The following is a 13,882-nucleotide window of genomic DNA, read 5'->3' on the forward strand; positions in this document are numbered from 1 at the left end:
GGCCTTGTCCATGGTGCTGTCCTCCAGCTGCCCTGGCCTTTCTCCCATCACGGGGCATATCCCTCCAGCAAAGCCTTTCCTTTGTTCTTGCTGCTGCCTCTGCCGCAAGTGCTTCTTCTTGACTTGGTGTGAACAAGTCCTCTTCACTCTCCTCATTAAAGATGCCCGTCCAGCTGCTATCTAATGCCCTTCCTCCTGCCCCGTCACGCAGTTTTAATTTCTCTATACAACGTATCACTCTGAATTGATCTCCTACTTGTTTTTCACGTGTTTACTGGCATCTCCTCTACTGGAAATAAGCTCCATGAGGGCAGAAAAACATCTCTGTCCTGCTTACTACGCTATCTGCAGTGTCTAGTACAGGACAGGAGGTAGTAAGTGCTTAATTAATGTTTGTCACATGGATATTGAGAATTGTTATGAAACATTTCATGGTTCTCTAGCCCAAAGAATAAACACAACTCTTGTGTCATTCCTATGTATGAATTTAAAGTATTTTCTTTGGATGTTGAAAAAAGTTTTGAAAAAATATTGAACTTGCAGAAAATTGACCCGTGAAGAGGCTGAGTGCCTCTGGGCTTTTCTGATCCCATCTTTCCTCAACTGCAGTTTCTCTTCAGGAACCTAATTCCTGGAAGTCTGCTGAAGAAGCTTGAGCTTCTGTTTATCCTCCAGGTAACTGTGGTGTGCCTCTGTTGGCAGCACTTTGGCCTAGATTCTCGCAGTAGTTCCCCAGTTTTGTGACCAGTGTCACAGGTAAGGAGCATGTTGAGCAGCTTCCTTAGCCTCTCCGCCCTTTCCACTTCTCCACCTTGCCCTCTGCCCTATATGGAGCCCCCCTGCCCTCCGGCTTCCAGTGGGCTTAGCCCAGATGTCTGCAAACGTTTTCTTAAAGGGCCAGTCATGCATATTTCAGGCTTTGCAGGACACAAAATGTCTGTCACAACCACTCAACCATGAAAGCAGATACAGACAGTAAGGAAATCAATGTGTGTGACTGTGTTCCAACAAAACTTTATTTACAAAAACAGGCAGTGGTCTGGATTTGGCCTGGGGGCAGTGATTTGCCAGTCAGTACTTTAGCCAATAGGGGACTAGGGCAAGAGCTCCCAGAGGAGGAGGAGACTATGTTTCTGCAGGAGCTGTGTCCCTCCATTAGGAGGTCAAGGCTCCTCTCAGGGAGGCCCCCCACTCCGTGTAGCTCTAAAGGTGCCCCACTTTTACTGGGAAGCTTCCCCGTGCCCCATACCCCTTCTCCCCAACCCTGCCCATACTTTTGCTAGTTCCTGTATCCCTCTCCTCTCAAATGGCTCAACTTGAGTGTGCCAGCAATGCCCTGCTGGAGCTGGGGTGCTGGTCCTCAAGACTTTCCTAGGATATGTGACTTGAGGGACTGAGACTCCCAGATAGTCCCAAGAAAACCAGGCAATTGGTCACCCTAACGGGGATCCAGGTCTCCCTCCTCCCCAGACCCCTTCCCACTGCCATACTTCTTGCTGTCAGGGCCTCCCACTTGCATGCTAGCTTCGCTGGCCATCTGGCAGATAGACTGGTGACGAGGCCTGTGGCATCTGCTCTAGCTCGTTCACCCGTAGGACAAAGTCTGTAGCTGACGTCTGACTATCTACGGAGACTGTAGTGTCGTCTCCCTGCCACATGTGGAGGCCATTCTCATGATCACGTTTCGCACCGTGTAACTTTTCATGATCCCTTTTCCTCCAAATTTTTACTATGGGTATGAGATGCACTGTTTCTCTCTAAGAAGAATCAGGCTTACTTTGAAAGAGCAGTAGGATTAGCAGAAACGTTGATGATTGCCTTAACCTAGCTTGAGTTAAAAATATCCCAAGGAATGACTCATGAAATTTCAGCTAATTGTAGACTCAAGTAGACGTGAGAAAAACATATATATAATATCCTTTTCAAACTTTTGGCCCAGATGTTTTCTTTCTTCTCAGCTCAAAACCTGAGAGACGTTTGCTTGATGGAGAGAAGAGACTAGCTTATGGATACCTCAATCTGAGGCAGTGGTGATGATGGAGGGATGTTGTGGCTGAGCATATTTGTACCTCGACACTGCGAGTGTTTGCTTGCTTTCGGTGAGGCTTGCTGCCTGTTGTAGAGATCAGAGAGGACGGCGATCCCTGGACACTGCTATGAAGCTGGTGGAGAGGAGGTCCTGTCTCTGGAGACCAGCAATAAGCTATTTTTCTTACCCTCAAATGCGTGCGCCTTTGAACAAGCTGGCTCAGAGGGAGGCCCTGATGATCTGAAAAATATGAACTTGAGTAATGGAGCGGGCTGATTCAGCTCCTCAGAAATTAGAAGGTGGTAAACAGGGAAGCAGTTTCATGAGAACAGTGAAGACTTTTTTGTTTTTCTTATGGTGGTGGGAATTTCACTGCAACAGAGACAACTTCTCTGCAACCCATTCAAGGGAAACTTTTTCTAGCAATATTTGTAGATGAAGCATGGAAGCTCAGGTGCTCGGGGAAGCCAGGAAGGTAATGTAAAAACAAAACAAAACAAAACAAAAAACAAAACAAAACAAAAAAAACAAAAAAATAGGAGTGGATGTGAGAAAAATCTATGTAAAGTTGAATGCAAACCAAAAATCACTTTGAAGTTTATTTTAGGAAACCAGCAGCACAACTGGGATAATACAAGGCACGTGGTACTTGTTGCTGGGGACAGATGGAGAGGGGCTTAGATTGTGGTTGTCTGGAGATGAAGGTCTGCCCATCAGGAGGATGTCCTTATCCCCTGTGGAGTGTTGCCCTGTGTGACGCCAGTCCCAGTGCTATTTCAAATATAGGCATTCGTAAAAATACTTGATATTTAAATGTTAGCTCCTAATCCACAAACCAAAGGCCATCTACCAGATAACAGTGGCCGAATGGGGCCTGTCAGCCACCATTATCTGCACTCTCTCTGTTAAAGCATGTTTGTCCTTGGAGCAGAGTCTGTAGCTGATGTTTGACTATTGAGGGAAACTCCGGTGTGGCTGCCATGAGTGTGGTACTACAGACAAACTTTCAAGGTCAAGTTGATTATCCTCCAGCTTAGCAAAGCAGCAGCTCCCTAATTATGAAAGAAAGCAGGATTATCTCTGATCGTTTGAGATAGGACTCTGGATAAAACATCAAAAGCAACATTTAAATAACACAGTCACAAATCAAGGATTCATGCATTTTCTTTTACTGTGAAACCAAATTATGGTGCGCCATTTTGCCCCATTAGTAAGGGTTTTCCAGGCTGTTTTTAACTTATGTGTAGTGTAACCCTATCCTTGATTAGAAAGTGTCACTGTAGGAAGGAGGGAAGCTCTACTTGGTGTCATGATGGTTCACATGTATAAAGGCCCTGCAAAAACCCAGGGAAGTTCTTGGCCCGAACCACCAGAATCGGGCCCTGGCAGACCCAGCGCTGCACTAGAGCTGCTGAGCTCATGGCAGCAGACTGTGCACACCGCTTCCCAACTTTGTGCAGTTCAACACTTTCCAGGATTCCTCTGGAAGCTCCTCCCTGCTGGAAGGACTCCCTCCATTTCTTCCTTAAATCCTGAGACTACCTCATGCTCCACTTAGGCATTCTATTACCATCTTGCTTGCTACTCTAGAAATATAGAGCAGAAAAAAAACATTGCATATTAAATTAAATTGTCTTCTAGTTCCTATCTTCTCAAGAATTCTTACTCTTTAAAAATAAAGTTGTTATCCAAGCCTTTAGGCATATTTTCATCATCGGGGTAGCTCCATCTTAAGATGGCTGAGTCTTTCTGAGTAATAATCCTGAAGAGGGAGTTCAAGGATTACCATCACTCATAGTCCTTTCCAATGTACATCTTCTCCTGTTTAAAATGTAAGGGTATACAAGCAAAATCATCTAAATCGATGTGTCTAGGACCGTGGTTTCTCTAGTGACTTCATTCCAACCCCCCAACATTGAGTTAATTGTGTTCCCCATTTTCCGATTTCTACTAGATCACTTACTCTGCTCTAACACTTTTCCTTGTGTTTTAAAAAGTAGGTGTTTACATATCAGTCTTTCCTTTTGTGCTCTGTGTTACTAAAAGTGTCTTACTAATTTTTGTATATCTTGTCACTGACACATAGTAGGCACTTCATAAATGTTGCTTACACCAGTGAATGAATCCTTTGAAATATGATTGATTGGCATGTAAAGAGCAGTCATTGCAGTTCCATCTGTTTCAGGCAAGCAAACATTTGAAGAAATTGTTATCTTAACTATATATCAGGCAGTTAGGTTTTAAAGAAAAGATGCAAACATTACACCCTGTCCCGGGGGAGGATATGTGGTATTCTGCTTAACATAATCAATTCCTTGACTTCAACACCAATTTTTGCTGGGTTTATTCTTTTCTTCTGGAACTTTCAAAGAGAGAACCTTTAGCAGAAAAAAATAATTTAACAAGATAGACATTTAGTTCAATAGAAGAATTTTCCTGGTGTGAAAAAATAAATTACAAAAGGACTTTGCCTCTGAAAGATAATTAATAAAAACCTTCTGGTATGATGACAACTCTGACATCTTGTCTAATGTCTGGCAGAGAAGAAAGTGTTGAGAGTTGCACAGTTAGAATAAAATGTTCCACTTCACAGCAAGGCCAGACAGGATCCAATAATTATTTCTAAGCAAGAAAAGGTCATAGTCTAGTTGTTAAATTGACACAGTATCAGGACACAACACATGTAAGCATTGACCATCTGTGGGGTCGTCATTTTAGATTTTTCTGATTCCATAGGTCAGTATTGCCAGAAAATATGAGTGATGGATTGACATCCTTTTGGACACTTGGGATTTTTTATTTGTTATTTCAGCTTTATTGAGGTCTAATTGACAAACAAAATTGCAGTATTTTTAAAGTACATCATGGTGACCTGACAGACATATACATCGTGAAAGGATTCCCCCATCTAGTTATATATGTAATATACAGAGGGTGCCAAAAAATGTATACACATTTTAAGAAAGGAAAACTGTATTAAACTTGTAATACTCAATATATACCAGTAACAAAAGATGAACACAAGTCACGTGTGACTTCTGCAATTACAAGAGATGCTCAAAATGGTTACCATCAGTGTAATTTTAATAAGTTTTTCCTTTCTTAAAATGTGTAGACATTTGTTTTGGCACCCTCTGCGCGTGTGTGTGTGTGTGTATGTGTGTGTGTGTGTCCGAGTCGCACACGGATGTCTCTCAGAGGAGGCCACCTAACAGAAGGCAGCTGAGGCGTTTAACCAGCTGCCATTCCCAGCACCCAGGGCAGCACTGAGGACCGTCCCTGGAGCATCAAGTCCTCTGCGTTCCCCAGCTCTGCTTGCCCTCACATTGACGGGGCCCTGCTGTGCAGGAACAAGCTCAGAGCAGAATGAGAAACAGTGGAGGACACTGTGGGGCTCGTGAGCTCTCGGGGAACTGTCCACTGCAGCAGGGGCTGAGATGGGAGGTGAGCTGAGATAACGGACTCAGGCACCAGGCTTCTATGGGGCTGAGTCCTCTAACCTCAGACCTATCCATTGAGTAAGTCTCCTATCCATTGTCTCCACGGATTTAGGTTTTTATGTGTAGACCAGACAAGTCTTCCGGTGCCTGGCACACAGTAGGTATTTAATATTTGCTCAGTTGAACTTCCTGGGGCTACTAAGACTCACCCAAGAGTATCTCATATAGGGACTCCTTTGCTTGACTTAAGGGAAGCGGGTTCTATCTGGCATTTGGCATCACTAATCTAATGACTAAAATTTCATAAATAGACTTGAGTATCACCAACTCTAGGGCAAGCACAGTCTCCATTTCTACCAAGGGCCAGCCAACCAAATCTTCCCAATTGAATTACCTAAAATTCTTACAAAGCTGTATTTTTCTTTTAAAATTTACCAATTGAGTCTAGTCGATTAATCCTGGCATCTTAATAGTAAAGAGTTAATTCCATTTAGACTAAAATTGTGATTTCATTAAGTGGGTTATTTTTGGCTCTGTTTAGCCAGACTCAAGGAGGACATGCCTGGTCAATTTGATCCTATTTTGAGATGACAAAACACTTTCAAATGATCTTGAAAACAACCCAGAGCTTGTTATCCCTGCCACATGGCTCCCTGTTTCTTCAATTGGCATGTCTCGGTGTTTGCACTTACCAAAACCCTACATGGAACATTCTTTCTTATACTTTACTACTTGAAAAATGAAAGTCATCTTTGCAATGGCCTTATCTATGACACGGCCCCAGTTCCTATTCTCACCCTAAGTATGTGTTGTTCCTTATTCTGTGTTTCCATAACACTTTATACATACTCCTACAGTTAATAGAAATAATAATAACAATTGGTAGCATGTGGCATTTATCATGAACCAGTTCCTATCCTAAATGTTTGATACATGTTAACTCATTGGACCTCACTACCAATGAGGGTAGATGCAATTATTGGCTCTATTGAACAAATGAAGAAACTAAGGCACAGAGAAGAAGTTAGGTAACATGTCCAGGGTTACACAGCAACTAGGTGGTAAAATGGGATTTGAACCCAGGTGGTCTAGCTCGAGAATCTCTGCTTTGAACTTCCTAGTTCCAAAGGTACACAAACTTTGTCATATATCATATCATATCATATCATATCATATCATATCATATCACATCATATTATAATAATTTGGCTACATGTCTGCCGTTCCTTTTAGATAATAAATTTATCCAGGACTTTGTTCATTTCTTCATCTTGAACATCTAGCCCAGGGCCTGGCAGATGATAGAAATTTTAAATTTTCATTCAGGGAATTAATAAAAAAAAAAAAATGGACCCAACCACTCTGTCATAACAGCTTATCAAAATGCCCCATCACTTTACAGGAATAATTGCGAGGACAAAAGAAAAGGATTATGCCCAAATGGATTATCATAGAGTTTTGAAGGTCAGAAATCCAAAATGGCTCTCAATGGGCTAAAATCAAGGTGTCAGCAGGACTGCACTCCTTCTGGAGGTTCAAAGGGAAAAAAAATTTTTTTTTTTTTCTTTTCCAGTTTCTAGAGGTCCCTTGCGTTCCTTGGCTGATGGCTTCTTCCTATCCCTTCAAAGCCCACCTTGGCAGGTTGAGTCTTTCCCACACCAGATCACCGAGACTGGCGTTCACTGTAACATTTCCTTCTTTCTTCCATTTTTAAGGATCATTGTGATCACATCTAAATAATTCAGGATAACCACTCTATTTTAAGGTCAGCTGACTTTAACCTTAATTCCCCTGTGCCATGAAATCTAACACACTCACAAGTTCTGGGATTAGGCTGAGGACTTCTTTGGGAGCCATTATTTTGCAACTTCCCTTTTAATAATTTGAGGGAAAAAAGAAATACTAAGTAGCATTCAATTAGAAACAAGGTCTATAATATTGATCTCAAATTGCGTACGAAGGCCACATCAGGACTCACCAAACTGGAACTACGCTCCCCCCCATATTTTCCCAAGAATCACAACATTATTTCTAAGTGTCTGTTATAATAATGGCCAAGAAAGTGGCCAAGAAAGTGTTCTGTGTTCCAGGGGCCATAAAACGTTGGGATCGTTTGAAGGAGGTCTGACTCAGTGGGAGTGTGGTGATGTGAGCTGACACTCACAGCGATAGTCTGAGCATGTGCCTCTGGATGTGTGTGTACGAGTATATGTGCGAGTGTGCACTGGTGTGCCTGTGCGTGCGTGCCTTTGAACTATCTCTTTTCTCCATGCTCTCCCCGTGGGCAGAGTGCCTTTACAAACCCTTTCAGTACTCTGGGTTTTCAGTCTCTGGCAGGATAAAGAATCTACAAAATACGTTGCTGTAACATTTTTATGTCCTGCAAGTCAGAGATAGTAGTCTTTCTTCCCTGCCAATCTAAGCCCCTCCAAACTGATTCCAGCAGACTGACTGTGACAAAAGTAAAGCAGAGGTGTTTTGAGGCAAGGATAAAGTAACTGTCCATCCACGCTGACAGCAGAAAGCAAGTGAGTCAGTGAAAGAAAAACAAGGGGCCAAGAGACGCTAGCGAGTTCATCTGAAAAATACCATCTCGGAACTGGCTTAAGAGAGGATGAGACCTGAGGTGGTGCACAGCCTGCTGAGATAATTATTTACTTGTGGCAAGAAGGTGGTTTTTGTTTGTTTGTTTGTTTGTTTGTTTGTTTTTATTTTTTTTTCTTTATGGCTCTTGAATACAATGGTGTTAAGCTTTTCTTCAGTTCAGATATTTCTCCCGGCCTGTGGGATGTGTCTGAGAGTCCTCGTGGAGAAGACCCTCTGCCTCTGTTCCACAATGGGTGCAGTCAGTCAGCCAGACAAGCTGCTGTAGCAAACCCCCAGATCTCAGGGACTGCACCCTGAACGTGCAGTCCCCTTGTGGGACAGCTCTCCCCGGTACTGGTCCTCTAAGCAGTGACTAATTTCGGGGCTGTTTCTCTGGGGTGACTCTTGGAAGTCCTTCGAAGTGGTGAAAATCTTTTCACCCGTCTTGTTAACCAGTGCTTAGTCACGTGGCCGAAATGACTGCTAGAGAACACAGGGCTATGGGAACGGTTATGACAAGTAACTAGAGACTTACAACAAGGAGAGTTCTTTGCGTGAAGAGCCTAATTCCAAAGTCTAAAACAGGGCTGCAAACTCCAATGCCTAGAGGGCCAGACAAACGTGTAATTGAGTCCATGAGCGCGAGCAGTGACACAGGCAGTGGTGGAGCCAAGGACAGCTCGGAGAGGTGTCCGCTACATAACATGATAATTTAACTTTTATGACACACTGCTCTGGCTAAATTAACCACCTCTGCTGGCCACATCCATCCCATACATACGCTGCCAGTTGGCAACCCTCAGGCTGAGGCAGAAAAAAAAAGTCATTTCTCTGGAAGCAAACTCCAAAGTTGGCTATGTTATTGAATCAGTATCTGTCAGGATAAACATAAACCCTTTCTTTTTAAAAGAGAAAGCTCTGCACAGCAGCATAGAAATGGGAGCTAAAAAGAGAAGCAGGTATAAAGAGCATGATGTGAGGATTTGCTATTCGTATGTCCGTGGAAGTTTAGGGCAGAGCTCTTCCACAGAGGAGCGAGCGCTGAGCTGCCATTGGAAAGGATGTGCGGTGTCCTGCACAAACAGCTCAGCTCAGCACACAGTGGGTACTCATGTTCATATTATGCAGCTGACCCTGAGATGCAAACCCCCTCCTGATTTTCTTCCTGATTCCGGTCCCTGCTCTTTCCTTTTCAATATTTCTAAGCATAGTCTACCACTGAACAGTTTTATAGTAGCAACGACAGTAATCGTTTGATGATATTTGTAAATGTCAACTCTGGGGAATACCAATGAATCACATATACAGGTTTAAGCCTAATATATAGAGATACTACTACTACTAAATGATAATAATAAGAGCAAACATTTATTGAACAATTACTGTATGCCTGGTACTACGTAAGGCTCTTTATAATAATTCAATTAATCCTCATAATAACCCGTCAGATACTATTATTATTGCCATTTTCCATCTGACGAAACTGAGACACAGAGGGTTACTTACCCAAAGTCACAGCTGCTACTTTGGGATTCATACAGAATCGGCGTATCTGTCCTGCACTTATTGTCTGTCTGAACGGGAATCTGCTTTCATACACAGGCTGATTATAATTTTCAGGTTATAGAAATCCTTTGGCCATCATAAAATTTGATCTTTCCTGAGCTTTCCCAGGTGTATTGGTTGCCTATTCTTTATGAGGTGCAAGAAAATGCATAAATGAACAAAAGAACCATATGGTATCTCCATGGCATCGAGGGCACATTCGCAATGTTGCTCACAGCATATCTTCTGGAACTGTTAAGGAGAGTATGGGGGAAAGTGTGTGCAGGTAACACACTTATAAAAGTGACATCCGATGATGCTGGAGGAGTGGCTTGCCTAGTTTTGGAGTCATGTTCAGGTACTCCTATTTTTTTTTTTTTTATATTGGGGAATATTGGGGAACAGTGTGTTTTTCCAGGACCCTTCAGCTCCAAGTCAAGTCGTTGTCTTCAATCTAGTTGTGGAGGGCACAGCTCACTGGCCGATGTGGGAATCAAACTGGCAACTTTGGTGTTGTGAGCACTGCGCTCTAACCAGCTGAGCCAACCGGCCGCCCAGGTACTCATTTTTAAACCAGTGAGCGATGCTTCTTCATATTCCACCACCAAACTCAGTGCCATTGAATTTGAAGAGTGGGGATCCACGGAAGATTCATGTATAGACACTATCTGACATCTGCTAAAAAGTCAAGGGGCAATTGCAGTAACTAGAACATTCTACCACTACTCCCCACTCAGACATTCAGCTTTTGGAAAGCCGTAAATTAGTCTGGATTCTTCTTTTTTACATGCAGTTTTGTCAATTCAGAGATGTGAAACCCATAGAGGCACAAAGAAATTGGTGTGAAAGCAAAGAGCATGTTGGTTAAGAAGCCAAGTCTATATTACTCTCCATTTACCCAGCTATTCTGACCCATCTTTGCAATGGAAGCAGAAATGTCCTTTCTGTGAGTTTACTTTCCTGTCCCCAAGCTTTTACATGCTCCCGAAGAGACCTATAATTCCCTTTCAAGTTAAAATTTAATTGTAATCAATTAAATTATGAGTTGTTAATGCCTCTCACCTTTTCTAGTCCCTGTTAGCAGTCAATACCTTTCTGATTGGTTATTCCTTGCAGTACTTCCTAAATGCTTTCCACGCTGCATCCCACTGACTCCACCCAGCCCCTCTCAAAGCACAAGTTATTTTCCATATTTTCCTAGATGAGAAAACTGAGACACAGAGTGGCCATGACAAATGCCAAATCTACAATCAGTAAAGGACAAAGGCCAAGATTTGAACAAAGCAAAGTGACTCTGCAGTTTGTGCTTTTAACTCTTGCATTATCCTGTGTTTAATTAAATCTCCAGGACAACACCTAGCTACCGTATTTCCCCCAAAATAAGACTGGGTCTTATATTACGTTTTATTCCAAAAGACGCATTAGGGCTTATGTTTAGGGGATGTCCTCTTGAAAAATCATGCTAAGGCTATTTTCCAGTTAGGTCTTATTTTCGGGGAAACATGGTAAGTGCTCACAGAATCTCAGTATTAATAAGTATTTGGGAATGAGTGAATAAGTGAATGAATGAATGAATGAATGAATGCAGGGAGGAGAGAGTGAATTGATTTTGTGACTAGTTCTTGCCTTGCAAAGTCAGATCTTGCCCAGGAGAGTGCTGCAATGTTTTTATTATTACAACACATCTAACCTGAATTTTGACTGATGGATAGAATGATCCAAGCATTTGCACAAACAAAGCGAGGGCCTCTGGGAGTCCTCCCACTATGCCCATCCTCCCTGAGGGTCAGCAGTCGGAAAAGGTTTATTTTTCCTTTATGACTCCAGAGGAATCCTGAATAGAGCCTCCAAGGAATCAGGATAGAGACAGACATGAACGTGGGACTCAACTCACCCATGCTCACAGTCAGTTCCGGATTCCTACACTCAGGAGCCCCAGAGAAACATCATTTCCTGTAGTTCCTATGGAATGATGATGGGTTTAGCGGTGTGGGATTTGAGGGCAGGATTTGCTGATTAGAAAGTTAATGTATAACTGTAGGCACAGGGTGCCTGGAGGCCGGCCTCCTTTGACTATTTGCTGTTTAACTGAATTAACAGTGGCCTGCTATCGATTTTTCTGCCTGCAGAATTGCCAGCAAGTTATTCTGAGTCCTGAATCTGCATTCTCTGTGTATGCCACTTGGGATGTCAGCATTATGCTTGCCTCAGAAGCGATCTAACCAGAGCCTGCTCTCAAAGCAAGGGGAAGTTTCACAGGCAGAACTGCTCAGATCCCGGATGGCAGTATCCTTCCCCCTTTGATTTTAGAAAGACAATGTCGGCCAGGGTGATGATTCTCCCATTTCAATTTCTGTAATGTTTCTCAGGCCGGCCTCACGGCGAACCTCCAGAGATTGATTCTTGCTCTCATTCCTTGAGGTTCAGTGACGTTCAGAGGCCTGATATTTAGAGACAGGACTCAGTTCCACAGCTGCCAACCTTTTGGACACTTTTGAGTTTGCAGGCGGGGGCGGGGTGGTAATGAGTTTCCGTCAATCGCCCGTGTGCCGTGGTTAAGAGTTTATGTTCTGGCATTCGTGTCTGGTTTCCCGGGAAGCAAATACCGAGTCAAGGATTTGAGTGTAAGTAGTTTTATTTGGAGGGTAGTGTCAGAAAACTACCAACAGGGCATGAGGAAATGCTCCAAGGAAGGGAAGGCAGCTAATGGAAGGTGAGTTATCAAGTCAGATGCCACTGTGATCAGCTGGAGCTCAAATCCAAGTTGGAACACAGGCAGCAAGCTTGCCTCCGAGACGTCTCACTTGAGGGGTGAGGGAGCTGGGGGATGTGTGCAGCAGTTCTCATCAGTTGTGGTCGTGGAATGCCTTGGGGTTGTGAATTTCCAAACACTCTCTGCTGGCACCATGCACAGGTAAAGCCGCCCGCCACAGGTTACAGAGAAACATCTCAGGCAAATAATGCAAAATCCTGCCCCTCGTGCAAGGCCTGAGGGGTCGGGGAGGGGCTCTGACAGTGGACCCTTCAACCTGGATTCAAATCCTGGCTCCACCGTCCTAACTGTGTGATCTTGGGTGTCGTGCGAGGCGGCCTGCGGGGTCTCTGCTCCCGCTCCCCACCTAAGAACGCAGGATATGGCGAGGCCAAAAAGGAACACCCACGGAGCCATAGGTAGGGGTGTCATACCAGTATAGTAGGGATGTCCAAACTGTTTTCAACGGTTTTCACCAAGGGCCACATGCGGTAAAATACACAAACAGCCGGGCCACTCACTCGAGGTGAAGTACGTATTGCCTCACCTGGTTTAAGTAAACTAGATAAAGTTTTGGAATTTGCTGCGGGCGAATTAAAAATGGATTGCGGGCCGCAGTTGGCCCGCGGGCCGCAGTTTGGACACCCCTGCACTGTAGTCTCACTGGAAGCTGGATAAACATGACCTGCAACCTGCCGTCCACTTCTCTGCCTGCCAACCGACCAACTCGACTCCCCAACCCGCGCAGCCGCGGCAGTTATATCAGTGTCTAACTGGCTAACTGGTAACAGCTGGCAGCCAACTAGCCACAGCCAACAGCCATCTACTACCCGAGCCAGCACCCCTCCACGTGAGGCCGAGAGCCTGGAAACTGCTCTCTGGGACTCTGTCCCCACATTGGGCAAACATGTTAGCCTCTCGAGAATGTCAGGCCCCTTGTCTGTAAAATGTATCTTATAATATACCTCCCAGGGCTATGGTGGAAAGTAAAGAGATAACGCCTATAACAAACGTAGCACAGTGCTGTCCATATAGTAAAGGATGAGAAATGTTAGCAGTAGTACATTAAGTATACGGAACATCTTCTCTGTGCCAGTATATGTGGTGGGTGCTTGCTATAAAGGTGAGACTTGCCTACTACACCTACGACTATCTCTTACCTTATTAAATTACTCCTCGTCTAGGAATTATGTCACATATTTGTATCTTCCAAACCATAAAACCTAAAATTTTGACCCCTGGATGAAGCATTTGCAAAGACTAAGCTGAGCCTTTGGAAACAATTGTAAATTTTGTTTTTTTAGGAGCCAAATTTACAAAAGTAAAAAAAAAGCAGTGAAATTAATAATAGTCCAATCTGTAAAATATTATCCTTGAATGTGTAATCCATCTAAAAATTATTAATTAGAGATTTTGCTTTCTTTGTCTCTTCGGTATTTACTCTTCAAAACCCAGCACGTATTTTATACTGACGATTTCAGCCCAGCTATATATGAAGAGCTCAGTAACCACGTGAGCTCATGGCCACCT

At 43.5% G+C, this 13,882-nt stretch overlaps 1 protein-coding gene across 1 annotated transcript in view; it reads left to right on the forward strand.

Moving 5' to 3' along the window:
• The window catches only part of CDH13 (cadherin 13), a 984,184-nt gene that overhangs the window by 196,967 nt on the left and 773,335 nt on the right, over positions 1-13,882 (forward strand). The window lies entirely within an intron of this gene.

This window comes from Rhinolophus ferrumequinum, chromosome 15, assembly GCF_004115265.2.
Source record: "Rhinolophus ferrumequinum isolate MPI-CBG mRhiFer1 chromosome 15, mRhiFer1_v1.p, whole genome shotgun sequence".
Lineage (NCBI taxonomy): Eukaryota > Metazoa > Chordata > Mammalia > Chiroptera > Rhinolophidae > Rhinolophus > Rhinolophus ferrumequinum.